Genomic DNA, 21231 nt, shown 5'->3' on the forward strand with positions numbered 1-21231 from the left:
AGTCCTAATAAAGCGTTTCCTCCTCCAGCTCCATCTCCTCCTCCTCCACCTCTTCTTCCTCCTCCTCCTCGTTCTCCTTTCCTCCTCGTCCTCCTCCACCGTCTATGCCACCGATCTCATCGCCTCCGTCCGCTACGGCAAAGACGGAGAAGTGAGATCGTCTGACACCGGGTTTGAGCTTTTATTTTATAAAAAAAGTTTCCACTGATGTGCTACACCAATACAACTCAACCAACCACCGTTCATTCCGCATGCAATAATTTTACCTGCGCAAGAATATCTCTTTGAAGTAATACAGGGTGTGGTTAAGTACATTTCACTTCTCTCTTGTTTCAGGATTTGCAGAGCGACGTGAGTGAATTTGTGATGTCGTATCGATAATCGTTGTGGGTGCCGTTTACAGCTTTGCTTTCCAGCCACATTCACCGAGTGGATTGGCGCCATTTTTTTTTACGAAAACAGGGTTTTACAGAAGGAGGTCCGATGGAAAGAATCCGACGGGGGGACCTCCCTTTTCATAACGCAAAAATATCACAGGGGAGGCGGTATACACAACGTAAAAAATAGAACACAAAGAAACAAGTTCATACAAACAGTTATTCATTGGTCGTAAATTCGAGTACTGCGCATGTGCGCAGTAGGTAGTTCAAAACGTTATCATAAATATTTTTTGTTGTGCCGTGAGCACGAGGCACCAGCTATACCGGAGGTTGGGCGGGGAAAGAAGCAGACAATCAGAGTTTGGTTATGAGAGGGTACCAAGAATGTATTTCCTTACAGACATACAAAATGAGTACTGGGAGGGGTACGATTTAATGGAAGGGGTTAAGGCATTCCAGATGGTGGCAGCAGAAAATAAGAGTGTTTGTTTTCCGAAGTTTGACCGGGCAGTTGGAAGTAATATGCTATGTTCCACTGAAAACCTGGTTTTGTTCGTGTTAAGCAAACATGTTCGGTCAAACGACGGGAGAAATTCAGAATTATCTCGTAAATGGGAAATAAGTACACATAACTTAATGTCAACTTCTCGAAAGAGGGGTAGGATGCCGAGGTGGTGGAAGGTGGGTTTTAGAGTAGATCGGCGATCACTGAATAGAAGCAAACGAATGGCTTGAATTTGAAGACGACGCAGTGGTGCAAGTTGGATATTATACGTGTTGCCCCCAAGAAGACATACAATACGTAAGGTTGCTCTGAATGAAAGCGACATATTACGATTGTAGAAGGGACAGTTGCAAAAAATACAAGGTTTTAATGAGGATGCGACTGCCAAAAGTAATTTTAGATGTAACCTATCTTACGTGTTTGTCAAATTTGAGATGTTTGTCTAGGATAACTCCAAGAAACGTTGTAGAATCTGATGAAAAGATGACGTGATTGTCAAAAATGACATATGATGTGTTTGTACGTTCGTTGTGAGTGGAATGAAAGATCATGAAAGTAGTTTTTAGCCTGTTAATAAACAGGTTATTTTGGCACCAGTAATGAACATTTTCAAGGTGGGTTAGATTTGCTCTTAGAGGTGGGTTAGACTTTGCTGTTAGATTTGAGACATCGTTATCGCAAGAAAATTTTGTCGCATCGTCAGTATAGAGGAATAGAGGATACACTTACTGTTGTTGATGCCGGTAGAGGGGTTATTGATGTATATAAGTAATAGTAGGGGTCTCAAGATGGAACCCTGAGGAACACCCTAACGATTCTTGGGTCAGGCATAGCGCTGCAGAATTTCACAGACTGGCTTCGGTAGCTTAGGTAAGTTTTTGTGAGTAAATGGACCGGGCCACATACACCAAGTGATTCCAGTTTTTGCAAAAAGATAATGTGATTGATAGTGTCGAATGCTTTTCTGAGACCAATGAATACGTTTCCCGCGAAAAGGCGATTATCTAAACTCTGTTTGATATAGTCAGTAAGCTCAATAAGTGCAAGTTCCGTTGAATAATTAGGCCTGAAGCCAAACTGTTGCGGTGGTAACAGACTGAATGTTGTGAGGTAGTTCATTAATCTTGATATAATCAGCTTTTCAATCACTTTTTTTAAAAAATGGCAGTATTCTTATGGAGCTGTAGCTATATAACATATTTCGGTCAGTCGTTTTGGACACTGGTACTATGTTGCCTTTTTTAGTTTTTCGGGAAAGACGCCGCTTTTAAATAGTGTGTTGATTAAATGCACAAAAACGGTCGAAATATTGCCAGCCACTGCCTTTACTTTTTAAGCAGGGCAGATGTTGTCAAGCCCCGTGCCGCTGCTTTTGATGGTGATAAGAGTTTGAAATACTTCTTTATATAACGTAGGCCGTAAGTAGAAATAATGCGAACAGCGAGTGAAGATTTGTTTTGGCTGATTGGCAGCGGAAGAATTGTCAGAAAAATATGAGTTGAAGGCATTTGCGATGTCTCTGTCGTTAGAATAGACTGGGATTCCATCGGTGATAAAATTAGGATTAGGTTCCGGACATCCTGGTTAAGAAATTCTTTGATAAGTTGGCAGTTCGTGCGGGTATTATTCAAATTTTTGACAATTTGAGCTTGGTAATAGTTTCTTTGAGTTACATGAAGTAAAACAAACGATTGTTGGAAATACGTCTTGTAACGTTTTACCAGAGTAGCGCTAAATGATTTGGCCCTTAGTTTTCTATGCAGGCTATTTTTTTACGGATGGAGGGCAAAAGGCCATTTAGTATCCAAGGATTTGATTGATTGATTGATTGTGGGGTTTAACGCGCCGACGCAACGCAGGCGATGAGGCGCGCCGTAGTGGAGGGCTCCGGATTAATTTTGACCACCTGGGGATCTTTATCGTGGGCCGAAATCTCGTACACACGGGCGTTTTTGCTTTTCGCCTCCATCAGAAAAGCGGCCGCCGCTGCCGGAAATCGAACCAGCGACCTCGTGCTCAGAGCAGCGCAACGCCTTAGCCACTGAGCCACCGCGGAGGTTGTATCCAAGAATTGCTTGGGGCAGAAAACCGCTTTGCTTCACCTGATGTTGTTGTGCAAATTTTAATGTTTTTAGATGTTTCGGAACGGAATTTTTTGAAGGCACTGCTAGCGGAGTCGTCGGACAAAATGTTTACCCAGTCTGTATCCTTAATGTTCTGACGGAATTGACGGTAATCGAATATGCTTTTCTGGATCACTTTCGTCACATTGCGGATTCAAGCAGCAGAAAAATAGGGTAATTTATTTTATTTATTTATACTGTAAGCCTTCCTCAGGCTCATACAGGGTGGGCGTGCAAATATACACACTCGGGTACAAACCAAGCAATATCGCACATACCGAAAAAAAATTGCGCCAATCCACCCCGTGAATGTGGTTGGAAAGCAAAGCTGTAAACGGCACCCATAACGATTACCCATGCAACGTCACTTAAATTTACTCACATCGCTCTACAAATAGTAAAACCAGAGAAAAGTGAAATGCACTTAACCACATGATTTATTACTTCAAAGAGATATTCTTTGTAAGGTTAAATCATTGCAAGATGCATGAACGTGTTTGGTTGAGTTGTATTGGTGTAGCAAAAGAGTGGAAACTTTTTTTTAAAAATAAAGCTCCAACCCGGTGTTAGACGTTCTGACTTCTCCGTCTCGGCGCCGCGGACGGAGGCGACGAGATTTGCGGCAGAGAAGGAGGAGGTGGAGGAAGAAATACTTCTGTTCAGATTTCTGAACGGCCCAGAGTGCAGCCCTGGGGAGTGATTCCTTCTTCTGTGCGGCCCATATGCAGTCCGCGCGGCCTGTGTTCTGTCCACCCGCTGAAGCTGCGTAGGTAGAGAGGGCCTGGACAGCAGCATCTCCCATTCCTCTTGTTGGGTAGTTGACGGAAAGAGAGGAGGGTGCTCAGGGCTAAAGTCGCACACCCCGATTACGGGGCGGAGTGTTCTACTTCTGAGCAAAATTTACATTGAGCGTCGTAGCGATTCGGATGCATTAAGTGAAGACGCGTAGGCTGTGGGAAGGAGCCCGCATTGTATGAGCCGTAGGGTAGTTTGTTGTTTTCTGGAAAGGTCAGGGTAAGGCGAAGGTACGGTCTGTCTGAGAAGGCGATAATGCTGGGTTATCTCCCTGAACGTTACAAGCCGATGACTGTCCTCGTGCAGCTCCATAGCACAGGAGCTGAAAGCGCAGGCTTGTTGGGTGGGCGTATTTGTTGCCCTCCATTGAAGCGTGAGGGGGTGTCCAGATGAGCTGAATGGAACCATTTGGGGAGTGGTTTTTTAGCGCGCGCAGTGCAGGTCAGGACACCCAACCCCACTGGTAATTCCAGTAGGCTTGCTGGGAATCGGTGACAACCCACCGAACCCCTGGTTGAGTGAGAGCCAGGGTGATGGCTGCCTCTTGTGCTGCCGTCATTTCTCGAGTCCTAAGCGAGGTACACGCAAGGAGGTTGGGGCTGGAGGTAGCCACGATGATGGCGTATTGCTGCCCTCGATGTTTGGAGGCGTCTGTATGATCCCCACCGAGGGTGGTGTTTAGCGCTTGAGCCCGTGCTTATCGGTGACCCTCGTCATGTGAGGGGTACATATTTCTAAGCAAAGGGAGCATCTTTAGTTTTAGTCGCCAAGAGTCTGGGTGTACGTCAAGCAGAGTGACATTCTGGGCTGCCCAGCCAATCTGGTGAAGCATGCGGTTACGCACCGCAGTTCTGAGTCGGACGTTCTGGTTAGAAAGATGGCCTTCTATGAGCTCTTCCACCGTGTTGTGGAGCCCCGTGCTAAGCAGCCTGTGTGTGGACGCAGTCATGAGAAGACGAATGGCCAGCTCGACCTCCGTTCTAATCATTATATAAAGAATCCCTATGTCTTCCTTGTTGAGAAGAAGACAGGGGGTGGACGTAAGTGACTCTCGAGAGGACAAAATCTTCAATTAATCGAAAGGTACTGGATTCCTTTAGGCCTCGCTTCTTGGTGGCAACTCGCCTGATCATGTGTATGATTTGATTAATGCTGTTTTTGAGGCGCTGCAAGGAGCCGTCACTCTTGGTGTTAGCCTTGAGATGTAAGCCCAGAACCTTGATGCTGGGGCTTGGAGTGATGGCCTGGCCATCAAGGAGTGTTTGAATGTATTCCTTGATTTGGCGTGCGGGCGGACGACAAGGAGCTGGAATTTTTTACGTGAATACTGGAGGCCACAGTCTTTAGCACACTGGCGTACTAGAAGTGAGATGCCATGCATTGCTATTAGCTTCCTTCAATTTATGTAACTCTTAACACATGAGCAAGGTGCGCACAGGGCCGCTAGACGGGCGTGAGTGGTCGCGTGACGCTTTCACGTGGAATTCAGCGAGAACGCAGGGGGTAAACCCGTAGATGTGCTTGGTGAGTACACCACCTGTCTGCCCCGTCTTTGCTTGGGCTCGTAGCTAAATCGGTACGATAACGGGCTCTCCCTTTGTTAGTCTATTAGTTCCAGGTTCGATTCCCGGCAGTTCCAGTAAATTCTTTTATTTGTTCGCTGGAGTTTTCTGGTGACACCAACGGTCGCGAAAGAACCCTTGGGGGGTAGAGGTAAAAAGCTTTGCTTTAAAAAAGACAATCACAAGATGCTGGTGAAACTAAAACTTGGAAGATGGAAGCTACTGCACAAAACCATGGCCAGGTCACAAAATATTATGGTGGCATCAGCAGGTGTTACAGTGATCAGTGTGTTCGGAAGCGGTCACAAACAAAGAAGGGAAACTTTTACTCTTCATAAAACAATCTTTCTACATTTTGAACAAATGAATCTGCAGAGGAAATGTTAACGCATTCACGTGGCAGCTTGTTCCACTCTTCCACTGCTGACGGGAACAATGAATATTTAAAACTGTCACAGCGTGATATGAATGGTCTGATGCAATTATAATGGTTGGTAAGAAGGGAGTGATGGTTAGGCGGATTTATATAGTTGTCCTTATCTATGTTTAAACCGTTGTGATATAAAAGAAAAAGAAACTTTAAGAAGCAGACACGGCTACGGGCTGCAAGGGTCGGTAAGCATGCCCGCCTGCGCAGCTCAGTGACACTGTTATGGCTCGAATACTTCGATTAGATAAAGCGAAGGGCCTTGTGTTGGAAGTTTTTTAATTTGTTGGAAAAATATTTTTGATGGGGGTTCCAAACAATGCTGGCGTACTCGAGGATCGGCCTTATGAGAGATTTATATGGTGTCAGTTTTACATTAGAAGGAGCAAATGCAAGTTTTCGACGCAGGAACCCTAGCTGGCGATATGCTTTTGTGTATGTGCTGTTTACATGTGCATCCCACTTCAGTTTACTACTAAAAGTGACACCCAGGTATTTACCAGTGTCGGTTTTTGCAATGTTTGTGCCAACCAAATTGTAATTAAAATGCTAGATTATTTTTCTGCGAGTTATGCTAAGGCAAGCTGTTTTCGAAACGTTAATTTCCATTCCCCACTGACGGCACCAACATGCAATATTAGGTAGTAGTTAAGTCTAAGGTGGTCAACAGTAGTGCGGATAGTGGTGTAGATCACGCAGTCATCAGCGAATAGCCTCATTTTAACGTTACGCTCAAGGTACACATAGATACCATTGACATATATTAGGAACAAGATGGGTCCTAAAACGGAACCTTGCGGTACTCCGGAAAAAACTTCTAGGGGATCAGAGGCTGTGTTGTTTACGGTTACATACTGCCTACGATTTGATAGATACATTTTATCCATGCTATTATGCTACTGTTAATACCAATAGATACAAGTTTGTCAATCAATTTACTGTCAGGCACCTTATCAAAAGCTTTGGCGAAGTCTATAAATATGGCGTCGGTTTCCAGTTGTGAGTTAATAGTAGTTACAAAATCATGCATGATTTCCAAGAGTTGAGTAACAGTAGACAGGTTTTTACGGAATCCGTGTTGGTTTGGGTACAATAAGATGTTATCTTCTAAATATGTGATTATTGCCTTGTTGAATACATGTTCCAATAACCTAAAGCAGCAACTCGTTAGCAAGATAGGCCTGAAGGTTTCTATGGAGAGCTTGCTCCCACCTTTATGAATTGGAATTACTTTTGCACACAAGCAGTCCGCAGGTAAAAAATATTCACCCCACCTCCCCGAAGGGAATCGTGAGGAAATGCGAATGCACATGTCGAACACGTATTTCGGGGCCTTCGGCTCGGCGTTGGCGTTTCGCAGCGGCTTCCCGAGCACGGAGTTCGGCGTCGGCAGCTCGCTTCAAGCGCTTGCGTTCGGCATCACGCGCTCTTCGCTTCGCAGCCTTGTCTTCCGCTTCTTCTTCTCCTCCGGTTGAAGATGACGTTGAAGCCACTACAGTGACGTCACCTCCAGCGAGAGGTGTAATGCTCGAACTGGATTGTATTACACTTCTTGCTCGAGGTACCGTTGCCGGCAGACATTGCATTTATATATACTTGCGACCGAGCGAACGGGAGAGTGGGGCGAGCGTCGAGAGGAGAAGCACCGAAGCACCGCGCCTACCCTCGCCTACACTCTCCCACACACGCGGGAGCTCCGGCGAGCTCCCGCGATGCGAGCGCCCTCACACGCCCGAGCGCGCTCCTCCTCTTCACTCACTCGCCGCTGATCCGCCCGCACCACCTGCTCCGGTTGCTAGGGGAGAGGAGGAGCGCGCGCTTGCACTGCTGCTATGGGAGAGGGGGTGAGAGCGGAGAGATAACACCTGCGGGCGCGTGGACGCCGCACGGCGCCTGACATGGCTCGACTAAGAAATGCATTCGCATTTAAAAGCTGTTAGCAGGGATGCTTTAAAAGTTGTTTCAAGAAAGGGACATAGGTGCTCTGCGTAGCGCCGAAGGACCCACTATCAGGACCCACTGATTTCTTAACATCGATTTGTAACAGCAGATTAAGAATACCTTCCGGTGTGATAAGGATATCGGGCAACTCAAAAAGGATGCACCGGAGCAAAAGGGCTGCTTGGTGCGCATGCGCGAGTAAATACCGACTGAAAACATGTATTGAAAGCATTGGAAACAGCCTGTGCGTCATTTACAACAGTACCCTGAATTTCTACTTCGGTTGTTGGGTTTTTAGGCCGTGCCAAGTAACGCCAAAATTTTTGTGGCTTATGCATCATGAAGTGAGACAACGTATGTGGAAAAAGCTTGCCTTGCACTTACAATTTCCGCCTTAAGCAAGTTCCTTTAAAATGACTGGGATCCTCTTGTTCTTGCGCATTCTCTGTACAGTTCTTTTAGGTGAATAACACGGCGTATGATCCATGGTGTTTTTCTTGTTGTGTATTTTGGTTTCGTTGGGATAAAGTTTTGTTCACAGCACGCAAGTATTTTTCTTTCAGTTGAGTCCACATACCATTAACACCCTCCCATTCCTCTAGAGAAAAAGTCTCTAGTGCTGTGTCGAAATAATCAATCACACAAACATAATTAGCTCTAATGTAGTCTTTCATGGCTATCCGTGAATTTGTGCCATAGGGTTTGGGATTTAAGAATTCAAGGTTAAGAGTTATGATTAACATTTTGTTGTCAATTATTCCATCTTCCACAGTGGCTTTACCGGATAGGTTATCCGAAAGAAAAGCTAGGTCTAGTATGGAGCAAGTATTTCCTTGAATACGGGTTGGTTCCTGGACCAACCGGGACAATAAAAAAATGGACAATAAATGGTGTAATAGCGCGGTGTTGACGGTATTTCTAGTACTTGTAAAGTTTGCCCAGTCAATGGCGAGATTGAAATCTCCAGTAAGTATTAATTTGGTACGGGGGGTAACCTTATCAACCAGATAGTCATGTACTTTTAAAATGTAATCATCAGGCCCATTTGGCTTCCTGTAGATGCCACCGATCAGTACTGAAGCATCGCGAGCAAATATTGTGCACCAAACGCTTTCATGATTCGCGATACCCTTTTCTCTACGATATTGGAAGCCATGTTTTATTGCAATGGTGACGCCGCCCCCGCGACTGTCACGATCTGACCGAAGTAGGGAATATAACGTAGGAACAGTTTCAAAATCAAGTATGTCTGGGTGTAGCCATGTTTCAGTTATCACGAGAGTACCAGGAATGCACAAAAATAAGTTATCAGTTTTGTTAACAATGCTACGGGCATTCAAAAATAACAAGGAAAACGGTGTACTGGCTTGCGCGTGTCACGCGTTGTTTTTCGCGGGACTATCGTGACGTGCCCTTCTCAGGGAAACTTGCATTTTTAAAGCAAAGCTTTCTACCGCTACCCCCCAAGGGTTCTTTCGCGACCGTTGGTGTCACCAGAAAACTCCAGCGAACAAATAAAAGAATTTACTGGCACCGCCGGGAATCGAACCTGGAACTAATAGACTAACAAAGCGAGAGCCCGTTGTCTTACCGATTCAGCTACGAGCCCACGCGAACACGGGAAGAAAAATCGTGTACTCACCAAGCACATCTACGGGTTTACCCCATTCGTTCTCGCTGAATGCCACTTGAAAGCGTCACGCGACCACTCACGCCCGTCTAGCAGCCCTGTGCGCACCTTTCTCATGTGCTAAGAGTTACAAAAATTAAAGGAAGCTCACACCAATGCATGGCATCTCACTTCTAGTACGCCAATGTGCTAAAGCCTGTGGCCTCCAGTGTTCACGTAAACAATCACAGATCCTTGTCGTCCGCCCTAACGCCAAACCAAGGAATACATTCGAATACTCCTTGATGGCCAGGCCATCACTCCAAGCCCCAGCATCAAGATCCTGGGCCTACATCTCGAGGCTAACACCAAGAGTGATGTCTCCCTGCAGCGCCTCAAAAACAGCATTAATCAAATCCTACACATGATCAGGCGAGTGCCACCAAGAAGCGAGGCCTAAAGGAATCCGGCACATTTCGAATAATTGAAGCTTTTGTCCTCTCGAGAGTTACTTACGTCAACCCCCTGTCTTCTCGACAAGGAGGACATAGAGACGCTTTATATAATGATTAGAAAGGCGGTCGAACAGGCCATTGGTCTTCTCATGAGTGCGTCCACACAGAGGCTGCTTAGCATGGGGCTCCACAACACGGTGGAAGAGCTGATGGAAGGCCATCTTTCTAACCAGAAGGTCCGACTCAGAACTGCGATGGGTAACCGCATGCTTCACCAGATTGGCTGGGCAGCCCAGAATGTCACTCCGCTTGACGTACTCAAAGACTCTTGGCGACTAAAATTAAAGATGGTCCCTTTGCTTAGAAATATGAACCCCTCACATGACGAGGGTCACCGAAAAGCACGGGCTCAAGCGCTAAGCCCCACCCTCGGTGGGGATCATGCAGTTATCTACACAGACGCCTCCAAACATCGAGGGCAGCAATACGCCATCATCGTGGCTACCTCCAGAGCCAACCTCCTTGCGTGTAGAAGAAGTGACAACTGGGCTAGTTGGTAATGCATATGGGACATCTTGAAGGTAGCGCACTTAAACACGGACACTAGGGAAGAAATGACAAACCACAGCGCTGACTCACAACTGATTTTTATTAGAACAGACACACTTAAATACTACAACCTAAACCTGTGGTTTGTCGTTTCTTCCCTAGTGTCCGTGTTTTAAGTGCGCTACCTTCAAGATCTCCTTGCGTGCACCTCGCTTAGGACCCAAGAAATGACGGCAGCAGAAGAGGCAGCCATCACCTTGGCTCTCGCTCAACCAGGGGTTCGGAGGGTAGTCATCGATTGCCAGCAAGCCTACCGGAATTACCAGTCGGGTTGTGTGTGTTGACCTACACTGCGCGTGCTAAAAAACCACTCCCCAAACGGTTCCATTCAGCTCATCCGGACACCCCCTCACGCTTCAATGGAGGGCAACAAATACGCCCACCCAACAAGCCTGCGCTTTTACCTCCCGTGCTATGGAGCGGCACGAGGACAGTCACCCGCTTGTCACGTTCAGGGAGATAACCCAACATTATCGCCTTCTGAGACAGACCGTACCTTTGCCTTACCCTGGCCTTCCAGAGAACAACAAACTACCCTACGGCTCATACAATCCGGGCTCCTTCCCACAGCATACGCGTCTTCATTTAATGTATCCGAATCGCTACGGCGCTGAATGTACATTTTGCTCAGAAGTAGGAACACTCTGCCCCTTAATCCGGGTGTGCGACTTTAGCCCTGAGCACCCTCCTCTCTTTCTGTCAACTACCCAACAAGAGCAATGGGAGATGCTTTTGTCCAGCCCCCCTCTACCTACCCAGCTTCAGCGGGTGGACGGAACACAGGCCGCGCGGAGTGCATATGGGCCCCACAGAAGAAGGAATCACTCCCCAGGGCTGCACTCTGGGCCGTTCAGAAGTTTGAACAGAAATATTTCTTCCGCCTCCACCTCCTTCTGTGCCGCAAATTTCGTCGCCTCCGTCCGCGCGCAGAGACGGAGAAGTCAGATCGTCTAACACCGGGTTGGAGCTTACTTTAATTTTATAAAAAAAGTTTCCACTTTTGTGCTACACCAATACAACTCAACCAAACACCGTTCATGCTTCATGCATTGATTTAACCTTAACAAGAATATCTCTTTGAAGTAATAAATGGTGTGGTTAAGTGCATTTAACTTATCTCTGTGGAGCGATGTGGAGCGATGTGAGTGAATTAAAGTGACGTCGCATGGGTAATGCCGTTTACAGCTTTGATTTCCAACCACATCCACGGGGTGGATTGGCGCGATTTTTTGTTCATCCCATCATATATCATCTATCTTCAGTTTATCGAATACAAGAGTAACCTTGCCACCATTTTTCCGATCTTCCTTTGCTGATTGCCGTAGTTTTTTGCGCAAGTCCCGAACTCGCGCGGAAAAGTCTTCATATATCGATATTGTTGTTCCCTTCAGTTTGCCGCAATTACGAAGGACTAACATTTTTTCAGAGAAATTGTACAGCTTAAGAATTACTGGCCGCTCTCGATATTGTTTTTTTCCGGCCAATTCGGTGCGTGCGTTCTACAGATTGACCTTGAGGATATCTTTAAAAATGCGTTTACAATCCGCTGTTGTAAATCTGCATTTTGTTCGTTATCACCCTTTTCCAAGCCATAGATTATTATGTTATTCCGACGGCTCCTGTTTTATAAGTCTTCAACCATAACCGATAACTCTCGCACCAGTTTATTTGTTTCTACGGTCACTACCACATGCTCGGCGAGTTTATCCTCGCATTGTTGAAGGCGAGCTAACTCTTTTTCTATGGCGGTTAATCTTTCCTGTACGTTGCCTACAGTTTCTACTTTTTCCAAGTTTTCGGAAAGAGCAGTGAGCGTTTTATTGGTCTTCGTTTGTTCCTTTAGGTTTTTCTTGAGAAGCTGGCTGTTTAAGGTGGCTTCGTAACAAGAACCTGAGTCTGAGCGGGGTCCAGGGTTTAACTCCACGTCACCTGATGTAAACAGCAGTAGCCTAATAACAAGCGAACCATCACACAATGAAGACAGCAGGCTCTGTGGGCTTGGCAGCACTACTAAAGTGAGCGAATCGTCACTAATAGAGCAGACATAATGTTTGTCACCCACCTGGACGAAAAAGTACAAATGCATGAGCAACCGCCCGAACACGGTGCTGCCAAGCCCACTGAACGGCTGCGGAAGATGGCTCCGGGTTTTATGCTGAAGCTCAAGAGTGTCCACTGACGCCACACTGTTGACAACATGGTAGGGGAGCAGCACTTGAGGCGCTGCTTGCCATGACAGTGCTCCGTCGACGGGGCTGTCCGGCGCAGGCGCGACGATGCTTCCTTGTGGTAGAAAAAGTTGCGCCGGGCCGACGACAGAAAAAATTGGGCCCATCTCACCGCCAGGGGGACTCGAGTAAATGCGTCGCATAGGGGTGGGTGTATTGCGTTAACGTTTAGTGTTTGGGGAGTTGGTGGTAGTGAATGCGTTGTATCAGCAGCTTCTTGACGTAGTTTGAATAAGTCAAGGATATAAGGCGCGTTCGTAGCCTCCCATTCTGTGTCGGCTTTGTGGCGCAGGAGGATTCTGCTTCCGGCCACCGCAGTGAACGGACGCAGGATGCAGGGCTCCTCAGGAGCGGTTAATGCGGCCCATGTTGGCCGCGGAAACAGGATGTTTGCTCAGGACGATAGTTATCAAGTTTCGTTGCCGACATTGCCTACAGGACGTATCGTTTTTAACACAGTTTTTTTGCACGGTGACATGCGCGCCCGCCCGTATCGCGTTGAAGATTTCCGCGATACTTTGGCTCGGCTGGAATTGCTCCCTGAGGTGCTTGCCTTGGGGGCGTTCCAAATGAGTCACATATGGGCGGTGACGTTCAAATCGGAGCAAGGCGTCAAAAAGATCTTGGAAGCAAAGGAGCTTCAAGTCAAAGGTCGACACTGCCTCGTCATCGACCCTGCCAAATAGGACCTGCGGCTGAAGCTCCACTGGCTGCTTTACAACGTGACCGAGGACGACGTTCGAGTTGCGCTGGCTCCCTACGGGAGGGTCAGCGACGTTTCACGGGAGCGCTGGCGTGTACAAGGCGTCCACGACAAGGGCTCGACGACGCGGTCCGTGACCCTCAAGCTCAACGCGGGCGTGAGGGCTGAGGACCTGCCCCACCAGCTCCGTGTCGCAGGCGAGCAGGCGCTCGTGGTCGTGCCCGGCAGGGCCCCGCAGTGCCTTCGCTGCTCTGGCACGGGGCACATGAGGCGCGACTGCAAGGTGCCGCGCTGCACTCTCTGCCGCCGCTTCGGTCATGAAGCGAACGAGTGCGTGCGGACGTACGCGAAGGTGGCCGGAGCGGTGGGGGATGTAGACCGAACGGAGAACATCATGGACGAGGAGGAGGCGGAGGCGGCTGCAGCAGGGGGCGGCGGAGACCCGGTGACGGGGGACGCGCCGCCTGAAAAGAGCGCTGAGGTGAAGGAGTCGGTCGCTGTCGTAGTGCTACCTGCGCAAAGTGCCAGCGAAGGAGACCAGCTGACGTACGATGGCGACAGTGAGAGCCCGGTGAGCATGGCGGGTCAGTTTCCGGCGTTGGAAACTCCCGCCCCCCAACAGGGCGTCGACTTGAAAACTGGCGACCAGGACCAGTCTGTGGCCAAGCGGCCGCGTCAAGACAACTTCCTTGGTCAAGACAGTGTCGGGCAACGGGGAGGGGGGGATGGTTCCGTAGTGGTGGGGTCGGTGAGTGTGGGACCTACGTCGCGGCGCTCGAGCTTCAAGCCGAAGCTTAACACGCCCTACGACAGAGGACCCACGGCAACAAAGAATGCGTAAGAACGCCATCCTTGACTCCGCTTTCGGACTGCTAAAAGTATTTTTAAATTGTCTTTGTGTGTCGTTGAAAAACAAGGAAAGTGCAGGGCGTGTTCTAGTGATGGGCTTAAGGTCGTTGGTTGTATTACGTGGGTTTTTGGTTCTGTGTCGGGTGTCGAAGGGTTTTCCTTGCGGTCATTGCGCGTTTTTTTGGGGGGTGTGTTGGGTGTCGAAGAGTTCTTCCTTCGTGCCAGGGCGGGGGTTTGGGGTGTTTTTGTATGTACGCGCGTCAAGTGAAGCTCTCTCAACGGGCTCAAATTGGATCCGTTTTTTTTTGGGGGGGGGGAGGGGGTGGGGGGGGGTTGTTTTCGTCGTTTTACGGTATTTTGTTTTTTTTCTTTGTCAAATGTACCAGTGTAAATGTTTTGGGATCTGTTTGTTTTCTCTCTTAACCTGGTGTATTTAAACACGCCAATCCGTATTGCCACGCTTAACGTCAGGGGGCTTGCTGACAGGAGACGGCAGAATCAGTTGTATCGTTTAGTGACCGAACAGGACCTGGATATAGTGGCGGTACAAGAAACGAAGGTTGAGAGAGAGGAGCAGACAGATCGTATGGTGCGTCCGTTTGCGTCGAGGTATGACGTGTGCGTTGCTCACGCGGTCGGGATGTCTGCGGGTGTTGCCCTGTTGGTACGAAGGAGTTTGGGGGCAACCCTAGAGACCGTCACCGCGTCCGAGTGTGGGCGTTTTGTTGTATGCGATTTTGTTTTATCGTCAAGCGAATGGCGCTTGATCTGTGTGTACGCGCCCACAAAGGCAGCGGAAAGGAAAGGTTTTTTTGAGGATGTCCGCGGGCTTTGCGATACGGAGAGGCTTGTTATTTTACTTGGCGACTTTAATTGCGTATGTTCCGCGCAAGACAAAAGTAGCTCGACAAGGTTCCGCGATGCGAGTACGATAGTTTTAACTGATATCGTCGCTGACTTTGCGCTGGAAGATGTGGTTGATAGCCTTGGCAGTAGCGGTTCCGTTCGCTATACACACTTCCAGGGCAGCAGTCATGCGCGTCTCGACAGAGTGTATGTTTCGTCAGAGATTCTGCCGGAGTGTGATAGCTACCGAGTCTCCCCCGTTTCCTTCAGCGATCACTGCCTTGTGACCGTAATCGTTGGTAGAATTGCAAAACCAGGCAACGCGTTCTGTTGGGGGCTTTGGAAGCTTAATAACAAGCTGCTGCAGGATGAACTTTTCACTGAGGCCGTTAACGCATGCGCACGGACGTTTTTCTGTGGTGAAGAGAACCTTAACTTTACGCTCAATTGGGAGCTCTTCAAACAAGAAGTTAAGTTAAAGGCCATTGAAAGATCATCCGCAATCAAATACGACCAGAAGCAAAGAGAAGCCTGGTTACGAAGTACCCTGGACGTTTACGTTAAGGAAGAGTGTGAATCGCCTGGGGCGTTGAAGGATGACATTAGAGGACTAAAAGCGCAGCTCGAAGTAATAGATAAAGAGAAGTATGAGGGTGCGCTTGTGCGCGCAAGAGCTGAACGATTTTTGCACGGCGAAGCGCCGACTAAAAGAGCGTTCAGCGCGGAAAAGAGCGTTCAGCGGGGTTCCGGTGCCGACATGCGAACCGCACACTTACGGCTGCTCTTTTTGCAGGCTGTGGTAGCGGTGTTCGGCGCCGGTTTTGAGTCATGGCCACAGGGACACAACAGTGACATCAAGGAAATGTGTCAGCTACCAGCATCGGTGACGTCTTCAACGAGTTCCTGTGGTGGACGACGCATCAACAGTTGCTCAGCACGACTGCGCAGTGTACGGAGACTGTTTGCAGCAGAACTAGGATAGGCGTGAAAACTTGTCCCGCTGCTGTCATCGACACGTGCCTGCAGCTGCATCTCGATGCGTCATGGGTGCCACATGTGACTGACGAAGGCGTCAACCACCACCAGGGGCTCTCGTCATACGACGAAAGACTACTTAAGCAGCTGCTGCAACTGGGCCCTTCGGGTTCCGGTGCCGACATGCGAACCGCACACTTACGGCTGCTCTTTTTGCAGGTTGGTGAATTTTATCGTTATAAGAGTGGTGCCACTGTTCGAAAGTCGGTACCGGAGCCCCCTTGGACCTTTGTGCGAATGTTGGTTTGTGCTGTGTTTAGCATTGACGAGTTTATTGCTCTGGCTGCGGTGAGGGCAAGGCTGCTTTTGTCAGGTGATGTGGAGGAAAACCCAGGGCCAATAAACGAGGAACTAGAGCAAGAGCTTGTAAAGGCTCTCCGTTGTTTACCGCAGATACTCGAGGCACAGGACAAGCTTATGAAACAACTCGAGAAATTAGAGACCGGGCAGCAAGAACTGAAGGATAAAGTTCAAACCCTCGAATGCAAAATTGATAGGTTGGCAGGAGATTTGCCTACTGCAGCATCAAGCGAGGAAAAAAAAGAGCTATCCACTCAACACAGCCAGCTTGTTGACAGCATGAGAAACGCGTTATTGAATCAGGATGAAATAGAAAACCGGTCGCGTAGAAACAATCTGTTGTTTTTTGGTCTGTCTGATGGGGGTAAGGAAACGTGGGATGAATCCGAAAAGAAAGTGATCGATTTGTGCGCAGAAAAGCTGCGTGTAACAGTGTCCTCCTCCGCAATCGAGCGTGCCCACCGAATTGGCAAGGTCGGGGGCGAGAAACCTCGGCCAGTTATTGTGAAATTTGCGTTTTTCAAGGACAAACAAAGAGTTATATCTGCTGCCTCAAAACTAAAGGGAACGGATTTTTCTATTGGTGAGGATTATTCCAAAATCGGTCGCCAGCAAAGGCAAAAGTTACTGGAATACGGGAAGCAAACTGACGAGAAGGTTACAATCAAATACAACAGGGGCAGAATGGATGCCAAAATCGGAAGTAAATCGTTCGTGTACGACAGTGCAAGTGACTCGGTGAAAGAATGCGCTCAATAGCGGTTGGGGGGCGCTATAGCGCCGCGCAAAAAGGGACTTCCCGAGACCCTATCAGTGATTGTTGTCAATTGTCGAAGTTTAAAGAATAAGGTTTACGAGTTTGATACCCTGATTCGAATTTCACAACCCGACGTTGTTTTTGGAACTGAATCTTGGCTAGATGAACATATTTTAGATAATGAAGTTTTTCCAACAGGTTACACAGCCTACCGCAAAGACCGTAATACGCACGGTGGGGGTGTGTTCATTCTGATTCGAGACGGCATACCAACCGTACCAATACAGAGCGCAGATAACAACTCCGAATCGGTTTGGTGTAGAATAACGTTTTCGCAAGAGAATGGTTTAGTTTTGGGGTCCTTTTATCGGCCTCCTGGTAACTCTAGTGTGTTACCTTTATTTAGTTTGTCTAAAACCATTTCGGTTCTTTCCTCCGAACCAATTATGCTGGCGGGTGATTTTAACATGCCTAATGTCGAATGGTGCAATTTTCGTCCAGTTGAAAATAGTCGGTCAAAACTTCATTCTGCTTTTTTCGAGCTTACCAGAGTTTATGACCTTTTCCAGTTTCTTAACCTCCCAACACGACTGTGTTCGGCAAGTGATGGTGTCCTGGACCTTCTTTTTATGAATCGTAACAATTTAATGAAGTCGGTTGTTCTAATTCCAGGCATAAGTGACCACGATGTCGTTGCGGCTACCATAGAGTGGAAAAAGATAGAAATCAGTAGACCTCGTTCACGAAAAGTTTTCGCATACGATAGAGGCAGGTTTGATGCCATCAATTTTGAACTTGATACATACCTTCCTATGTTTATCCAATGCTGTCAGTCCAATGACATTGAAATATTGTGGGGGTTGTTTAAAGAAAAACTGCTGTCTCTGGTAAACATTTATGTCCCATCGAAAATTGTAACTGCCAGTCGTCGTGGGGATAAACCTTAGATTACTAAAGATATACGTGCGTCAATTAAGCGGAAGGCTAGGGTGTACAAAGATTATTGTCGCACGCGCAGTGCTGATTTATTTAGAAAGGTTAAAGCATTAGGCTCTAGCCTGAAGACACAGATAAAGCAGGCGGAGCGCGAATATTTATCGTCCCTTAATAGCAAAATAAAAACAAATCCAAAGGAAGTATGGCGTTATGTTAAAAGTAACAAAAAAGACATCAGTGGAATTCCCTTTATCATGCACAATGACGAACTACTTAAAGATGATATGAGTAGAGCAGAATGCTTCAATGCGTATTTTCAATCAGTTTTTTCTCCGCCAAGCCCGATATCTCCCGTCACGACACTCAGGTCGTTACCAGCATTGAATGATATCATAATAACTGAATCAGGTATAAGAAACCATTTGAATAGGTTGAATCCCCAGTCTGCGCATGGTCCCGACGGTATTTCAAACCACATACTAAAACGTTGTGCTGATCACATAGCTCCATTTCTAGCCGCATTGTATGATGTATCGATAAGGTGTGGGAAACTGCCACGAGAGTGGAAGTTAGCCAATATCACGCCTTTGCACAAATCCGGCGACCGTGATAAAGTATCTAACTATAGACCGGTATCGCTAACCCCCGTTTGTTGCAAGACACTGGAACACATAATTTATTCTTGCCTTATAAAACACCTTCAAGATAATAATTTTTTCACTCCGTCTCAACATGGCTTTCGCGCAGGCCTTTCTTGTGTTACACAGCTAACCGAATTCGTACATGACATCGCTTCATCATTCGACCAGGGCATTCAATTGAACGCTGTATTTTTGGACTTCAAAAAAGCTTTTGATGTCGTCCCCCACAGTATTTTGCTGCATAAGTTGTCGTTTCTTGGTATTCCTAAAACCCTCATTGACTGGATTAAGGATTATCTCAGCGGCCGTAAGCAATGTGCTGTGATAAATGGTGTGTCTTCATCAACAGCTGATGTACTGTCCGGGGTGCCACAGGGGTCGGTTCTGGGGCGCTTCTTTTTTTTGATTTTTATCAATGATTTTCCAGTGGATTTGAAATCACCAGTGAGGCTTTATGCTGATGATTGTGTTTTGTATTGCCCAGTCAAGTGTTTTGATGACACCACAGTACTTCAGTCTGACCTCGATAAGATTGTGTCTTGGTGTGCTCAGTGGCAAATGAGTTTAAACCTAACTAAATGTTTTCATGTGCAATTTACTAACAAAAAAAAGGTAGTATCCAGGTCTTATTACTTAAATTCCTGCGCAGTACAACAGGTAGATCAAGTTAAGTATCTCGGCGTAACATTCACGGCAACACTAGATTGGACCTGACACGTAGATCTAATCACAGCCAAGGCTTCGCGCTTAATTCATTTTTTCCAAAGAAATTTCAGCGACGCGCCGCAAACACTCAAGAAAACCCTGTATATTACAAACGTGCGCCCAATTTTAGAGTATGCTTGTGTTTAATGGGACCCTTTCACGAATGTACTGAAAGAAAAGTTAGAGAGGGTGCAAAAAAGGGCTGCTAGGTTTGTTACAGGAAATTACGATTTTAAAATAAGGACTTCTGGAATTCTTCAGGCCTTGGGATGGGAACCCCTTTGTGGACGACGGAAAGTTCAAAGACTTAAATTTCTTTATAATATATATCATGATAAGACGGGAATAAATAAAGAGCGGTATTTAAAGACGCCTAGTTACATGTCCGAACGGAAAGATCACTTATATAAAATTAGAGAATATACCTGTCGATTGAATGTCCTTAAATACTCTTTCTTTCCAAACTCTATTAGTGATTGGAATGCGCTAAAAATACCAATATTCTCTGATTTTAATTTCCGAACAGCCATTGAAGCAGCATTTTGAGTTGCTGAAATAACCCATATATTAACGTTGCCTTTGTATTTGTCTTGATTGTTGATTTTTTTATATATATAATTACTGCTTTCGTTGTATAATCCTGTGTTTTGTACTTTTGTTATAATGCTGTACTGCAAGTGTTTAGATTTCTCATGTATAATGTAATGCACGATTTATTTCACATATAATTTTGCTGTTTGTATTCTATTTTCTACTGTAACCGCCGTACAACAATGCCCAATGGGCGATGTAGGTACTTGTAATAAATAAATAAATAAATAAATAAATAAATAAATAAAAAGTATGCTCGCAGAAATGCGATAGTGGAAATTGAAGCCGAAGGTGTGGTTTATAGTGACCAGGCGTTGTTTTTGTGACTTTTATAAAAATTTATTTTCTTGTCATCCTGCCAATGCCGTCAAGTTTAGAGAAGAGTTTACGTCTTTGTTACCGTGCTTAGACGAGGAAGTTAAGGCGCATCTCGAAAGAGATATTACAGTAGAAGAGATACGCGGCGCTATCGACGAGTTGAGCCCAGGGATGACGCCGGGCCCTGATGGCCTGAGCGCCGCTTTCTACAAGGCGTTTAAGGGTGACATCAGCCCGGTTTTATGTAAAGTTTACTCTGAGGCGTACCACAAAGGTGTGCTGCCACCTTCTTTTCTTGTGTCTCACAGTGTGTTTATACCGAAATCGGAGGAGGTTGCGAAACTCAGACAGATCCCTGGGTATCGTCCTATTAGTCTGACAAATGTCGACGATAAGGTTTTAATGAAAATATTGGCTAGCCGCTTACAGACTGTCATAAAGGACGTGGTAGGGCCGCATCAAACGTGCGGGATCAAAGGGCGTCGATAGTTACAAATATTCATACTGCCCGAAGTGTTCTCGAGTGTTGTGACGCCATGCAAGGGACTTTGGCAATGCTCCAGGTAGACATGGCTAAAGCCTTCGATCAGGTGTCTCACGAACTTTTGTTAAATATGTTGGAACACGTGAATGTTGGTTCTGTTATTCTTAATGGTGTGCGCATGGCGTACACTGGGTGTTCTACGAGGCTTTTTATTAACAAAACGATCGGCACACCCGTTCCTGTTCAAAGTGCCGTTCGTCAGGGTTGCCTATTGTCTCCGTTGCTTTTTTGTTTGTACATTGAAGCCTTTTGTTTAAGTGTAATCAGGAGCGAAGACGTCAAAGGTTTTAAACTTCAGTCGTGTGAAGTACGGGTGTTAGCTTACGCTGACGACATTGCTCTCTTTTTTGTTGATAGGAGAAGCATAAGTAT

General features: G+C 46.7%; 1 protein-coding gene and 1 pseudogene across 1 annotated transcript in view; both read right to left on the reverse strand.

The window, feature by feature from the left end:
• Positions 1-21231, reverse strand: part of LOC144139945 (protein amalgam-like) — a 129692-nt gene that overhangs the window by 13307 nt on the left and 95154 nt on the right. The window lies entirely within an intron of this gene.
• LOC144177913 (uncharacterized) lies at positions 9110-12619 on the reverse strand (annotated as a pseudogene).

This window comes from Haemaphysalis longicornis, unplaced genomic scaffold, assembly GCF_048455015.1.
Source record: "Haemaphysalis longicornis isolate Haplotype H1 unplaced genomic scaffold, Haemaphysalis longicornis Haplotype H1 scaffold_1, whole genome shotgun sequence".
Classification (NCBI taxonomy): Eukaryota; Metazoa; Arthropoda; class Arachnida; order Ixodida; family Ixodidae; genus Haemaphysalis; species Haemaphysalis longicornis.